The following is a 13,317-nucleotide window of genomic DNA, read 5'->3' as shown; positions in this document are numbered from 1 at the left end:
GACTATGCATATGGGAGGGTTTTGTTTTTTTTTTTGGAAATGAGATGCTCACTTCAAAGAACACCTAAATCTTCCAGAAGAGAGGAATTTCTAGCTTTCTTATCAGAAGAAGGTAATTTCTTCAGGTCTTATTCAAACTCAAAAACACCATAAGAATTACTAAAAATAGATGACAGACAACAGTTTCTTATTTTAAATAGAATGTATGCATAACCATGAAGGATATATGAATATGCAACAAGTGTATTGTTTTAAGGGTAATTCTTTTGTTCACAAAGTATGCTTTTCGTAACTTAGTGTCCAAGAGCATCCAAACATCTGTAATTCTTTACTTTTTATTATCTTGTAATTATGCTAACTCCTTAGGAAAGGCATAAATCGCCATCATTTATGTGAAAAATGCATATTTTGTGTTGGCTCTTTGCATATATTAAATTGAATACTATATGTATTACGGAGAATTATTTTGTAATACTGTATTGATCCTTTTTAAGTAGCATGTTAAATATAGTTTTAGGTTACAACATAATGTTAAAATAGAACCTCTGCGATGTAAGATATTTTTAACTAGCTCAAGAAAGGGATAAGATAATCAAGAAACTTTTCACACAGAGATGGCAGTGAAAGGTGTCCATAAAGAGTTCCAGCCTCCTTATCAGAAAAGACAAACATCCTTCCACCTTCTCTCCGTCTTTATTTGACAAAAACCAGAAAAATTCTTAATTTGCAAGGAATTTATGTATCATGTGTGAGATATATGAATATGCAACAGGCTGTTGCTTTCAAGGGTTATTCCTTTGTTCACAAAAAATGTTTTTGGCAGCTCAGTGCCCAAAAACATCTGGGCATCCGTAATTCTTCGCTTTTTATTGTCTTGTAGTGTCCTAATCCTCATTGTTCAAATTTTTATTACTCTGATTTTATTACTATTTTTTATAACTGTTTTATTACTAATAATCTTTTAAGATTTTAAAAAACAAGCGAATAGTGTTTTCCACAATTTCCATCCCTTGGAGCTGTTTTCTATACCAGGTTCACTCCATCATGTCAAACACTCTGCTTTTCCAGAAGTGGTTTTTTCTGCCCAAAGCTGCACCTTAACGATTTAATTGCATGGAAATTGCTGAAATCTGTAGGTGAGTCAAGAGTACCCATTTAGTCGAGCTGTATTTGAAACACAAGGTAATGGGAAGCATGATAATTCCTTATTTACAAGGGGAAGAATTCCACCGTAGCTGTTGTGGAAGAGCCTCTATTTATCAATCAACATCTGTATCTATTATCATTAGCAGAAGAGCAGAGTAAGAGCACGGGCACTTTAATTCTGAAATAAAAGATACTTAATTCCTGAATAAGTAATGTGTTTCCAGAACAGAATTACTCTGAAGTAAAGTGATTTTTATCTCCAGGTAGGGTGTGCACTTCAGTGTGCTTCCTTGAAGCTGTTCTGCTACGTTTCCCCTGCGCAGACGAGCTCTCACTCCACAATTTCCCATGCAGCTATAACAAAATAAAAATCTCATTTTCCTTGTTTTTCTAAACAGGTTTGCCAATGCCTTTGCCCAGGGACGGTTATTTGAATGGTAAGAGATTTGTGCACTGGCTGGAGGGAGTTTTTCCTCAAACTGCCGACTTGCCAATATTGTTTTTGTTAATTGGCAATTTCCATCGACTGCTCTGGACCAGCAGGGCCTGGAGTTTGCCTGGAGTGGGGGTAAAATCGATGGGTCCCACCTTTTCACTCCTGACAGCTGCAATAATCACCTCATTGAGGAGGAACTTCATCAGGACAAACAACAGCAAATCTGCCCCAGAAGTGTGACCTGGCTGCCTTGCAGCGCTGGGCTCTAATTGCTGACCCACTGCCTGGTTTCATTGGCCAGCCCTTTTTCCCTTCACTCCTCACCCAAGCAAAGCCACAGGTGGGAATTTGTGTTTTCTTTAAAATGAAAAGGGAAAAATCGACAGAAGCCTGGCTGATGCAGCACATGAAGGCTGAGGTCTTTCTTGATTAATAATAGATGATAAAATGAGGCTGAAGGCTGATGAGAACATCATTTTTCCTTACACAATTTACAGAGGAGGGTCTCAATCTGAAAATTGATGAAAGGGAGAACAGACAAAAGGAATTTTTTTTTATTTTTCACATTCCTTCCACATAGTGTTTTAGTGCTCTGAGGTGTATCTGGTAAAACGGGTGGTTCCTGGATTACCTAAACCAAAGAAAATCCAAGCTGACAAACAAAATATTCATGACGATGAATGAATCCTTGTCACAACTTGTCAACAGAGATCAGATTGACTCAGTACAGGGTCCCCCATTCAGGAGGGACTGGGAATCACAGATGGTTTCACTCATCCTCCCCATCCATCCTCCCTTCAATAACAAAAAAGGAGAGGAGGGGTGAGCTTGTACTGGGCTATTCCTCATCAGCTGGGCCAGTTTCCCACATAGTGCAGAGTTCTGCCAAAGAGAATTCTGAAGAGGCACAGGCAGAACAGTTTTTTGGGAAATATAGTTTATTCCCTTGGGAAGTGTTTCACAAACTCTACTGGCCAGAGTTCCATTTCCCATGTGAGTTGTGTGACACTAAGGGATTGGTTTCCTCCTTTCCTGAGGTAGTTCTACCTGCAATCCCTTTCCACAGTCTGTTCCCTGATATTTTCTAAGTGTTTCGTGGGAATTCGTGGGAATTCCTAAACCTAAGAGATTTAGGGCTGATGTACACATGGGCTCTTTTAACCACAGCTTTAACATTTGAAAAAAAAAAAATACCACAAGTGCTTTGTTATTTCATTTCAAACATCAGTGAAAATGTCAGACCAAAGGGTTCAGCCCACACCAGCTTCTTACAGGTCCAATGGCCCTGTGTGTAATGCCTTAATATTGGTTATAATGAAATCCCCTTTGACTTCCAGCAGTGTAGATGGGAGCAGAGTTAAGGCCAGAATTTCCAGCTAAGCTGGAGGAGCAGTTTGCCTGTAGAATGTGAGCCTAATCCTGTTGGCATCTCTCAGTCAGTTTAATAAAATCTATTTTACCCTTCTTACAGAGCTGGTCACCCCCACATCAGCTGCATTAAGCTGAAATTGGTGCATGGGTAAAGGATCAGGTTCCAGCCACCCTCTTCTTCCAAATAATTCTGGTTTTCTTATGAAGCTTTACGAAGTTTTGCCAAACTGCCTGAGTAAAGAATTGAGTAAAAGTGTGCTGAAACATCAGGATTTGGCTCTAGGATTAGTCATGCATCTGGATGACTTCATTATTCCTATTTACCATTAAATAAGTGTGAGCTAAAGCTGATTTATGTTGTTTTTTTGGATTTTCTGCACAGCCATGATCAGTTTCTCTTTCCAGCATGTAGCTGCCATCAATTCTTTTTGTCTCTGTGAATAAGAAGAAACTCCTGGGGCAGGAGAAGAAGTTGCCTGGCTCAATGCTGAGAATCAAGGCAGAGATATGATTCAAATGTCTCCTTATTGTTTTTTGCCTCCTGACATTTCCCACGTTGCACTGTGTTCTGCTGCTGCAGGAAAATAATAGCTGAGATTAAGGTAAGTGGAAAAACACTGCTGCTTTTCCAATGTCAAATCCACAGAACCTCTGGTAATGCAGTCCCTGAAGGAAAGCAGAGCAGGTGTGAGGCATTGCTCCTCACAAGCAGGTAAAAATGCTGTAAGACAGGATGTTCTCCTTCTCTTAACCATTCAAAAAAAAAAAAAATCCAGTTATTTGGTTTATTTCCCCCCTTTATTTTACTTATCCTCACTAAGGGAATGCTGTTTCTACAATTTTCCAAAGGAATTTTCCAAATCCTCAGGTGAATGGGTGCAGGCTGCTTGTTGGCTTCTTGAAATTAAGATCCTTAAGTCTTAATCTTCCTTTGGAACCATGGAAAACTTTGGGTATATGAGAGACATAAAAAACAACACTCCCATGTTTATTTGTGGGTTTTTTTCCCTCCCTTCTGTAAAGAAGTTTTTAGATCCTACCCACAAACTTGTTATTTTAATCCAGTTCCATTAAGTTCCTCATGTTTTGACTTGAGGATTTGTTGGGCATCAGCTCTTGCCTCGAGTGATACCCAAGCCTAAATTCCTACAACTTGGGGGAAAAAAAAAAAGGTGGCTGGATAGAAAAGAAAGTTCCAGAAGTCCTGCTGGCACTGAGGGGGACTTGGATCACTTGGATCATCTATCCCAGCAAATCCATTTGGGAGGAAGATTTAATGGATTCCTCAACCCCAGGAAAAACCCTCAGATCAGAGCTCCACTCATTAAACCACAGGCAGCTGAGTATGACAAATGCTGGAGATAAGGCTTCAGAAATTCCAGCGCTCACAGAAATATTTCATCCTGCTGAATGCAGCTTTGGATATTTTTTATTTTGTGTAAGTTTGTGTAAGTTGAAGCTCCAGGCAAGAGGAACAACAAGAACTTGAACTGAAGTGAGTAAAACTCCCGGTACCAGCAGCGCACTCTTGTATTTCCAAGGGAAGCAGCGGTGGTATCAATCCTCCTGAAATGAGACATCAGCCAGCCAATTTCAAGGCTTGTCTTGCAGAAAATGGGGCACGAGATTCAGCAGCTGAACAGTCCTGCTGGCCTCAAATTTAATTTGCTCCGAGGTGATATAAGAGCAGGATAATACGATGGTTGTTGTGCTTCTGGAGTGCTTTTGACAAAGTAAATCCATCACTGACAGGCACCACAACCCCCGTTTCACAGGGGCAACTGTGGCCCACGGATGCTAAAATCAAGCAGACAACAACAGTCCCCACTCACCTGACAATCTCCAGGATTTGCTGCCAAGAGGGGAAGAAACTTGAATCATCTGTGCTCCGTCTGCAGCTCAACACAGGGATTTGATGGATATTCAAAAGACCACTTGCCTGGTCAGGCTCTGCTCCCAAGGAACAAATGATGGGATGAGAGGAAATGGCCACAAGCTGCACCAGGGAATGTCCAGCTTGGACAGCAGGAGGAATTTTTTCATGGAAAGGGCTGGCAAGCATTGGAATGAGTGCTTAGGGAGGTGGCACTCAGTGCTCTGGGCTGGGGACAAGGTGGGGATCGGTCACAGGTTGGACTGGATGGTCTTGGAAGTCTTTCCCAGCCCAAATGATTCTGTGATTTTACAGAAAATAAGAGATCCCTTTGAAAGGGATTCCCACACTAGTGTTGGAAATCTGAGCCTCCCACTGTTTGACCAGCACCTCCTTGTCCTTCATTTTCCCTAAAAAAACAGAAATCAGGGAGAAAAAGGGTTTATTTTGGGGAGTTTCTTTAAAAAAAAGCCCTTCAGACCTTTTGTACTGTACTATCCCACTCTGAGCTTCAATGATCCTGTGTCTGTCACATGTGGCTGATGGGTTTTGGCTCTGTTGCCTTTGATGGTGGCAATTAAATTCACCCTGACCACTGCTGTGATCCCTCCCCACGCCCATGCCTGGGACAGCACGAGGTCAGGACAAGAGGGAATGGCCTCAGTTGGGCCAGGGGAGGTTTATTTTGGATATTAGGAAAGAATTAGAGCAGGCTGCCCAGGGCAGTGGTGGACTGACTACCCCTGGAAGTGTTCAAATAATGTGAGGATGGTGCACTTGAGGGCATGGTTTAATGGTGGTGCTGGGTTGACAGTTGGACTTGATTGTCTTAAAGTCCATGATTTTATGTGCCCAGACTCAGCCCTACAGCTTAGGTGATGGAGAAGGGTTTGACTTTCCCCCTGCTCAAAAACTTTTCAATGCATCACGTTGGAATTATTCCAGTTTGGAGGGGAAGATCAACCCTGAAGTCACTGCCCTGACTTTCAGGCTGGACAAATCTGACATTTCTGGACAAACCCATCAGGCAGCCTCAGAGTTCCAACTGGAACCTGTTGAGCAGCAACCAATCTGCAAGAGGTCAGTGATGGTAATTCCCAAATATTTAGTGGGGTGAAGGGTTTGTGGGCAGAGTGAGGATGCTCAGAGAGCTGCGGGCTTTGAAATCCTTGTGATAAAGGGCCAAGTGAAGCACCAAATCTACAGGAACAGACTTAAATCACCTTTATTGCACAGCAGTGTTCTGTGAGCACTGAATAAGGCTGAGGACTGATGTCTTCAATTTTTTCTGTCAGCAAGAACAACAAAATCAGCAAGACAGAGCCTTGCAGATGAACCCCACAACTCCTTCGCCACTGTGGGGTCAGAGACACGTCAAGGTGGGAGATTTTGGGCTGTTTCACCCATAATCTTTCAGTCACCAAAAGGTCTGACGGCACTTTAAAAGTGGAGCAGAGGTGACCTTTGAGGTCCACATGACCTTTGGAACACAAGAAAGATGAGTCTCTTGTGAGATTTACTTGGAATTGCAGGAATTTAAGCTGTCAACGCACCTGAAAAGTTCCTAGAGGTGGTGGTGTATCCAAATGATTCAGCAGAGGTTTTGTGATTGCCATTGAAAGTCTGGTCAGGCAATAGTAAATGCTCAGCAAGAAAATGAAGTGTTAGCTGCTGTACATCTATAAAATGAAATGTAATGTGATAAAATGAGCTAAAAGGTCTCCTCATCTCTGCGTTGAAAACAGCATTGGTGTGACTGCTGTTGCTGTGTAACAATTCCCCTTCAGGAAAGGCAAGTCCTACAATGTAATATCTATTTTTTTTTTTTTTTCTCTTGATCTTTATGGGCTTGGGAAGAAAAACATTTCAAGGAGTACCCAGCTGCAGGGGTCTGGTGAAAAATTAGAGCAGCACAAGTAACAGGTATTTCCCACAAACTAAGAGGTGTCTGTCAGAGCAGGTGCTGGGGATGATGGGGCACTGAAGGCCATTCAGCTGCTCCTTTTGCTGTATTTCATCACCCCTTCACTGCCACCAACCACTCCCCATCCTTCCCCAAATCACCTCCTGCTTCCTACTGTGTCCCCTCTTCCTTCATCTTCACATTTTCCTAATATCTTCCACTAAACACCAGTGATATTTTTAAAATTGTAGTGACACAACCTAAATTTACAAATCATTGTGCTGCTGGTTCCTGTGTTAGATCTTTCTCCTTAACTCATGTACCTCATCTATTTGAATTATAAACTCATCAGGGCAGAGGCCACATTTTAACCGTAGCATAGTGGAGATTTATGTAGCATAATTAGGCAGGATAATAAAATGCACCTCAGTGAAGGCTGAAATGGAAATTGTGGAACCCACGTTGGTTTCATTGCTCTTGAAGTGAACATGTGATGACTTTTTCTTACTTCTTTCATAATTTAGATGAAGGGACTTGATGCAGTGAAATTGTCACTGAGAAAGATCTGCTGACGGGCTGCTCGCTCAGGCCCATCATACTCTGTCCCAAGAGAAATTGTTCTTCTGACTGAAATTGTGTCCCACGTGTCCTGTTTTACCTTCCTCAGGCCTTCAGCCATTTCCTGGGCCTGCAAGAAAACTGGAGAGGGACTTTGGACAGAGGTATGGAGTGTTGGAACAAGGGGGAATTGATTTACTCTGCCAGAAGGTTGAGATGGATGAGATATTGGGAGGGAATTCCTGCCTGGGCTGGAATTCCCAGAGCAGCTGTGGCTGCCCCTATGTCCCTGAAGTGTCCAAGGCCAGGCTGGACAGGGCTTGGAGCACCTTGGGATGGTGGAAGGTGTCCCTGCCCATGGCAGGGGGTGGCATTAGATAGGATTTAAGGTCCCTTCCCGCCCAAACCATTCCATGATTCTGTGAGTTGGTGCCAGTGTGGCAGAAGATCTCCAGACCTCTCCACCTTCTTCTGTCCCTGTGCTTGGGACACCTTCCTGAAACTGAGCTCAGCATCTTTCTTGTGTCGGGGGCTACAGAACGTGGATAGGTGATAACAACAAATATCCATGCTAGATTTGTGTTCTCCTGAAATTCTCTGTATGGGTAGCAAGATTCCCTGGTGGATCACTGCCCCAGGGAGCAGAGTGGCCCCACCCAGCCGTGCTCATGGCATTGAACAGGGCAGCCATGGATTCAGGAGGAGTTGAAAAGTGCAGGACAGAGAAGAGCCTTTGCTGTGTGCTTTTCTCACCGAGGTAGAAGGGAACCAGAGGACATAAACACAGCCTCTCTTTCATTTTTCCAAGGGAAGAAGCAATAAGTTTGTAGCCTTGGGTTATGAACCTCTTGCTCTCTCAATCACAGTCTCGGCACCCGGCTGTGGTCATTATGAGTTCAGTAAATTTTGGAACCTTTGCGAAATGCCGTGGCCTCTTCAGCAAGAAGCTGTTTGTCTGAAGTGGGTTTAGTTCAGTGGCTACAGAAGTTGCAGGAAAAGCCATGGGGGTAGAGATATTCCTCAGAGTATTTCTTCAAAGTTAATGCTCTCCTGCTTCCATAGAATAAGGAGGAGCTGGAATATCTATGAGAATTTTATTCCCACCACAGCTGGAAATATAAATCAACATGCTGCAGAAGGAAAACAAAATCCTGAGATTTTTTTTTTTTTCCCCTTGTTTGGATTCCTTCTTTCCACAGCATCCCCACGTGCTCAGTTCTCCCTGAGCTGGGAAAGAGCAGGGAATAGAGAGAGGAGCCTGGAGTCACCAAGGATCGCAGCAAACGGAGCAGCTGGGCTGGCACACACCTGGAACCTCTGGGTCCAGCTCTCTCCTCTGGAAGGTGTCCATGATAATGAATCTGGGAAATGCAGGAAAATTCTCTTTTTGAAATCCCTGGAGACTCTCTAAATGCCAGCATTTTCACTGGTGACCATCCCTTGAGACAGAAAGTTTTCATCCTGCAACTCGGAAGCCTCTTTACCCCAGCAGAGCTGCTCACTGTCCTTGCTCTCAGCCAGAATGAGGCAACTCCTGTCTCCCACTTTTAAAAATCTGGTGTTGTCACCCTTTTCCCATCCAAAACACGCTGAGATGAACACAGCCCAATGTCACAGGAAGGAGTGGCCTCCTGTGGTGGTAGCACAGGGATTAGAGCACTCATCCAACCTTGAGCAGTTCTTTCAACCCCTCCCCTGTTGGGGACCACACAACCCCACACTGAAATCAATAAGATTCCTTCAGTCCCAGCTTGAAGTTCTTCAAATTGAAAAACCCATCCAAGAGGTGAAAATGAGCAAAACAAATTAAAAAAATAAATAAAGAAAGAAAAGAAATTCGAGATCTGGCATTAAGCCAGGTAAAATTGAAGTGTTCAAACTTATGCAGGTATCAAAGGAAAAGGGAGAAAATTCAGGCTGAGAATGAGGGGTACAGAAAGCCCTGATTAGGAAAGTGGCACTGTTGGCCTGATAAAGGAATGAGAGGGGACAGCCTGGAGTTAAACATCCAAGTACAGACAGGTGAGATTATAGCAGAATGAAACCCAAGCATGGACTAATGTTCTGCAGGGAATTGTTCTACTGTGCTGCAAGGAGCAAATTTCCCATTGTCTCTGCTTGAAAATCCTCTGTGCAAAGAAGACCTTTGGCAACTCGGATCTGGGTTTGGTGTTGCAAAACAACATTAATCCTCAGCAATTACAAAGTGTTTTCAGGCTGACCTTCTCCTGCCACATGGAAGCCGGGCAGGAGGAAGAGCCAGAGGTTTGGAATGTGTCTCTGAGGCTTGGATCATAATGAAAACATTTATGCTGCAATCAGAGATTGGCTGCAGACTATGTGGATGTGCCTGGGAGAGCTTTAAAAGCTGTTTGGGGAGGCAGAGAGAGGGGCAGCATCCACAATGGGATGCTCAGAGCCAGCTGCAAGCCCTGAGACACGGCAAAAATGAGTGTTTAGCTCAGCATCCCTCTAATTAGTGCTGCTGGTAATTGGCTCTGTAGGTTAAAACTGGAGCCTGGCTCTGGAGGTTAAAACTGGAGCTGGGGTTCTGCCGCTGTCGAGGCAGGACAGGAATGAGAAGACTGACCAGAAGACAGCTGAGAGTAAAACTCCAATTTATTCAAAATACCCCGCTCTTTTATACAGAGCTTTGTGAGGACCAAATCCATTGGTCCTGAAGTGAAAACAACCACACCATTGGTGCAAAGTGCTTGACGCAGTGATAGAACTGAACTATAAACAATGTGAAAAACAAGAGAGATAAAGAATTATTTACATTCTTTCCCAGCTCTTTCCCAGGCCTCTGCCTGGCTAGAAACTCTCAGTTTCTTTCTTTGACTGAATCTGAGTCCCACAGGGTTCTTTGAAGGTCATGACCCATATGAACCCAAAAATCAGCTGGCAGCAAAAAGTAGTGGGTCCTTAGCTGGAGGTATCCACGTGTGGTTTTTAAAGCACTTCCCAGGACACGCTGGCCCATGTGGGGACTTGGAGCTGCCTCAAGTGGCCCGTGCTGTGGGAACTTTAGAGAAGAGATGGATCCACAAAAAAGCTGGGATCAGGAAGTTAAGACAAGTGCTTGGCTGATTTTGTAAGGAAGAAGGGAGATTGTAATGTGAGGGAAAGACTCAGCCTGGATTCTGAAGTGCTCCATGGATCGTTCCCTGCTGTGTTGAGAGAAAGAGCCAGCAGCCATTCCAGGCAACCTAACTGTTCTGGTTTGAAAGTAAAACCAGTGAGAGACTCCAAGTCAGAAATACAATTTATTGGGAAAAGGGAAAAAGACAAAATACATGCAATGATACAAAGGAAGACCACTGATAAAGTCAGAATACAACCTGACACCCTTCTGGCTAGCGTGCTGGTAGCAGTCCAAATTGGAGTGGCTGCAGTCCTCTTGGGATGGCAGATGTGGTTGCTGTGTCTCCTCGGAAACCTGTGGAAAGGGTCTAGAAATCCCTGGATTTATCCAGGTGGGAATGCCTGGCTCCTCCCCCTGGGCGGAGCATCTCACAACGGGCTGATGTTATTCTGAGTCTGAGGCGTGTCCTTGGTCACCTGTTGAACAGAACTGGCTCCTGGAGTTATCTCTGAGCCATGTGGAAGACATTGATGGGCCATTAACAGGAGACAAGGAAAACTGCCCAGAGGCAGCTCCTGCTTGGATGGTGATAGGAAACATCTTGGTCTTCAATCTTGGACACTAACCCTCCTCTTTTAGGACTTGGCTTAGCCTTCCTCCCAGTGACTGACCAAATAGCAGTGGGAATGGGGCTCTGTGGGGCTGGAGGCCACGTGGGCAGAGTGGGATTTCTTAGGGCGGTTGGAGTTACTAAGTGTGGATTTCTCCTCTCTTTTGGGGCTCTTGAGGTCAGGGTGACTTCAAGAGAGAGATTTTAGGAGAGTCTTTGCTTCCCTAGCCCGAACGCTGTTAAATGAGGAGTCTTGGAATGCTTCTAGTTGTGCTTTTAAGGTTGTTTATTTCTTCTTATCTATAATATTTTCTCTCTGACCTGCTGAGCTCTGGCTAGTAAGGAGGCCATAACATTCTGTGTGCTCTCTCGGGTGTTGTTTATTTTTTATATTAAAAGTTACGTAAACTATGTTTACAATTTATTACTAAGATTTTTAACATTTACGTTGGACAGTGTGTCCCTACCTTAAACTAATAGTGTCACCATCACAGCAAGACATGGAGGACAAGAAGAAGGAGAAAAAGGTTAGGACACACTTAGATTATTTTATCTTGTATCTTTCAATTACATTAAAAAAAAAAACAAAACTTAAAATTCTATTTTTCTACTTTTTGTTAGTTCAAATATTACACTACTAAAATTTTTGTGACTTGTAATTCTTCATTTAGAGTTGACTGCCTTTCACAGGCTAAAATTGAAGCTATAGATGTTTTTGACCTCCTGTCAGGGTTTCTGAGACCACTGCCAGGTCAGATGCTTTTGAGTCCTCTAGGGCAGCTAGAGGAATGTCCTGGACTCTGACAATTAAAGAGTATCTCCAACAAGTGGCTGTGTTCCTCTCCCACCTTCCTTCTACCCACTTCTAGATCATTCCCTGGCAGTTCAGGAAATTCCTGTGTTTTCCTCATTGTCAGCACTGGGTGCTGAATCAGGAGATGTGCAGCTGCTAAAGTTTTCTGGAGCATTTGCCCAGCTATTCACAGCACTCAGGTCCCAAAATGACTTGGGCCACCAGAGAGAATTCAGGCTTTTAATGAGCTATCAGATCCTGAGGTTGTAGTAGAGCTGCACCAGCAGCAAATCCTATTTGCTGTCCCATTCCATGGTCCCTGCTCGAGGGTGCTGACACACTGCTCGCTTCTGCTGCAGGAGAAAAGTCTTTTTGTGCTGAGGATAATGAATGGCTTGAGCCAAAGTGTGGCCAGATGGTCCCAATCAGCAGTTGTTTATAGCCAGACCTGGGAGAACAGGTCAGGCAAACCCCCTGACCCTAATGCTGTCTGTAGAAAAATAATCAATTTACAAGGCCAGGCAGAGTGACCTGTGAGCCCTGTTTGTTGATCCAGGACATAACGGCTCAATAGCTTTAATTATTAAAGCTAGAACAGACAGCCATTGATCCTCCCACTTAGTGCCATCTCTGCAGCCTCAGGGCCAGGGATTTAGAGCAGAGGAATTTGCAGGGAAAGAGAGAGAACCAACTTTCAAAGGCTGATCCATTGGATCACCAAAATTTTGGAGCCTGGTTTTGAAATCTGGCTCTCACCTGTCCATCCATTCCAGCGCAACCAAGTGATGACCCTTCCCCGAGAACACAAGTTCCTACTTTTCAGCTTAACAAGGATTGAAAAAGTCATTTATAGAGTTGACCCAGATCATCTTTTCTCTCCAACAGTTCACAAAGCGATCGGTGTAAAGGACATTAATCAAGTTGGCGCCAAGAGGTAATTGAAGACAGTAATTACTCAGTTTTTATAGAGCTGGAAATGTAATAAGGATTTTAAGAAAGTAATAAGTGAAGCTTTCTGCTGAGAGATCCCCTGGTGCACACAGTTTAGCCAAGGGCCCATCTTTTTGAAAATACATTTTCGTGTAGTTATTACATCACTGTCTTGCTGGGACATCTCTCCTGAGCTTTTGTAAATGTAATGGGCTTTGCTGAATCTGAATCTGCCATCTCTGCATCCCGAATTTCCATGACAGATTGACACCTCTAATGCAGCAATAATGCAGGAAGCAGCAAACACACATTTTTGTGCTTTACCTTCTCCCAGCTCCTGCCTTCTCTGCTCCAACCTGGCAGATTTCTGTCAGGTGCCCAATTTTTCGTTCTGCTTTGGAAGCCATGACAAAAAGCATCTGATTAAATTTCCCAAAGGCACATTCAGCTCCTGCAGCAGCTCTGAGGCTTTTTGTGGTCAGAAGTGGAGGCAAATTTTCCTGGCAGGCTCAAAGGCCATTGCATCTGCTTCAATCACAAGATTCCACAACAGAAAGAAAAACTCGGATGAAACGGGAAATTTACTTTCACTTAAACCTGATGAAAATAAAA

This window comes from Lonchura striata, chromosome 1A (genome assembly GCF_050655825.1).
Source record: "Lonchura striata isolate lonStrDom1 chromosome 1A, ASM5065582v1, whole genome shotgun sequence".
Classification (NCBI taxonomy): Eukaryota; Metazoa; Chordata; class Aves; order Passeriformes; family Estrildidae; genus Lonchura; species Lonchura striata.
Note: the sequence above shows the minus strand (reverse complement) of the source record.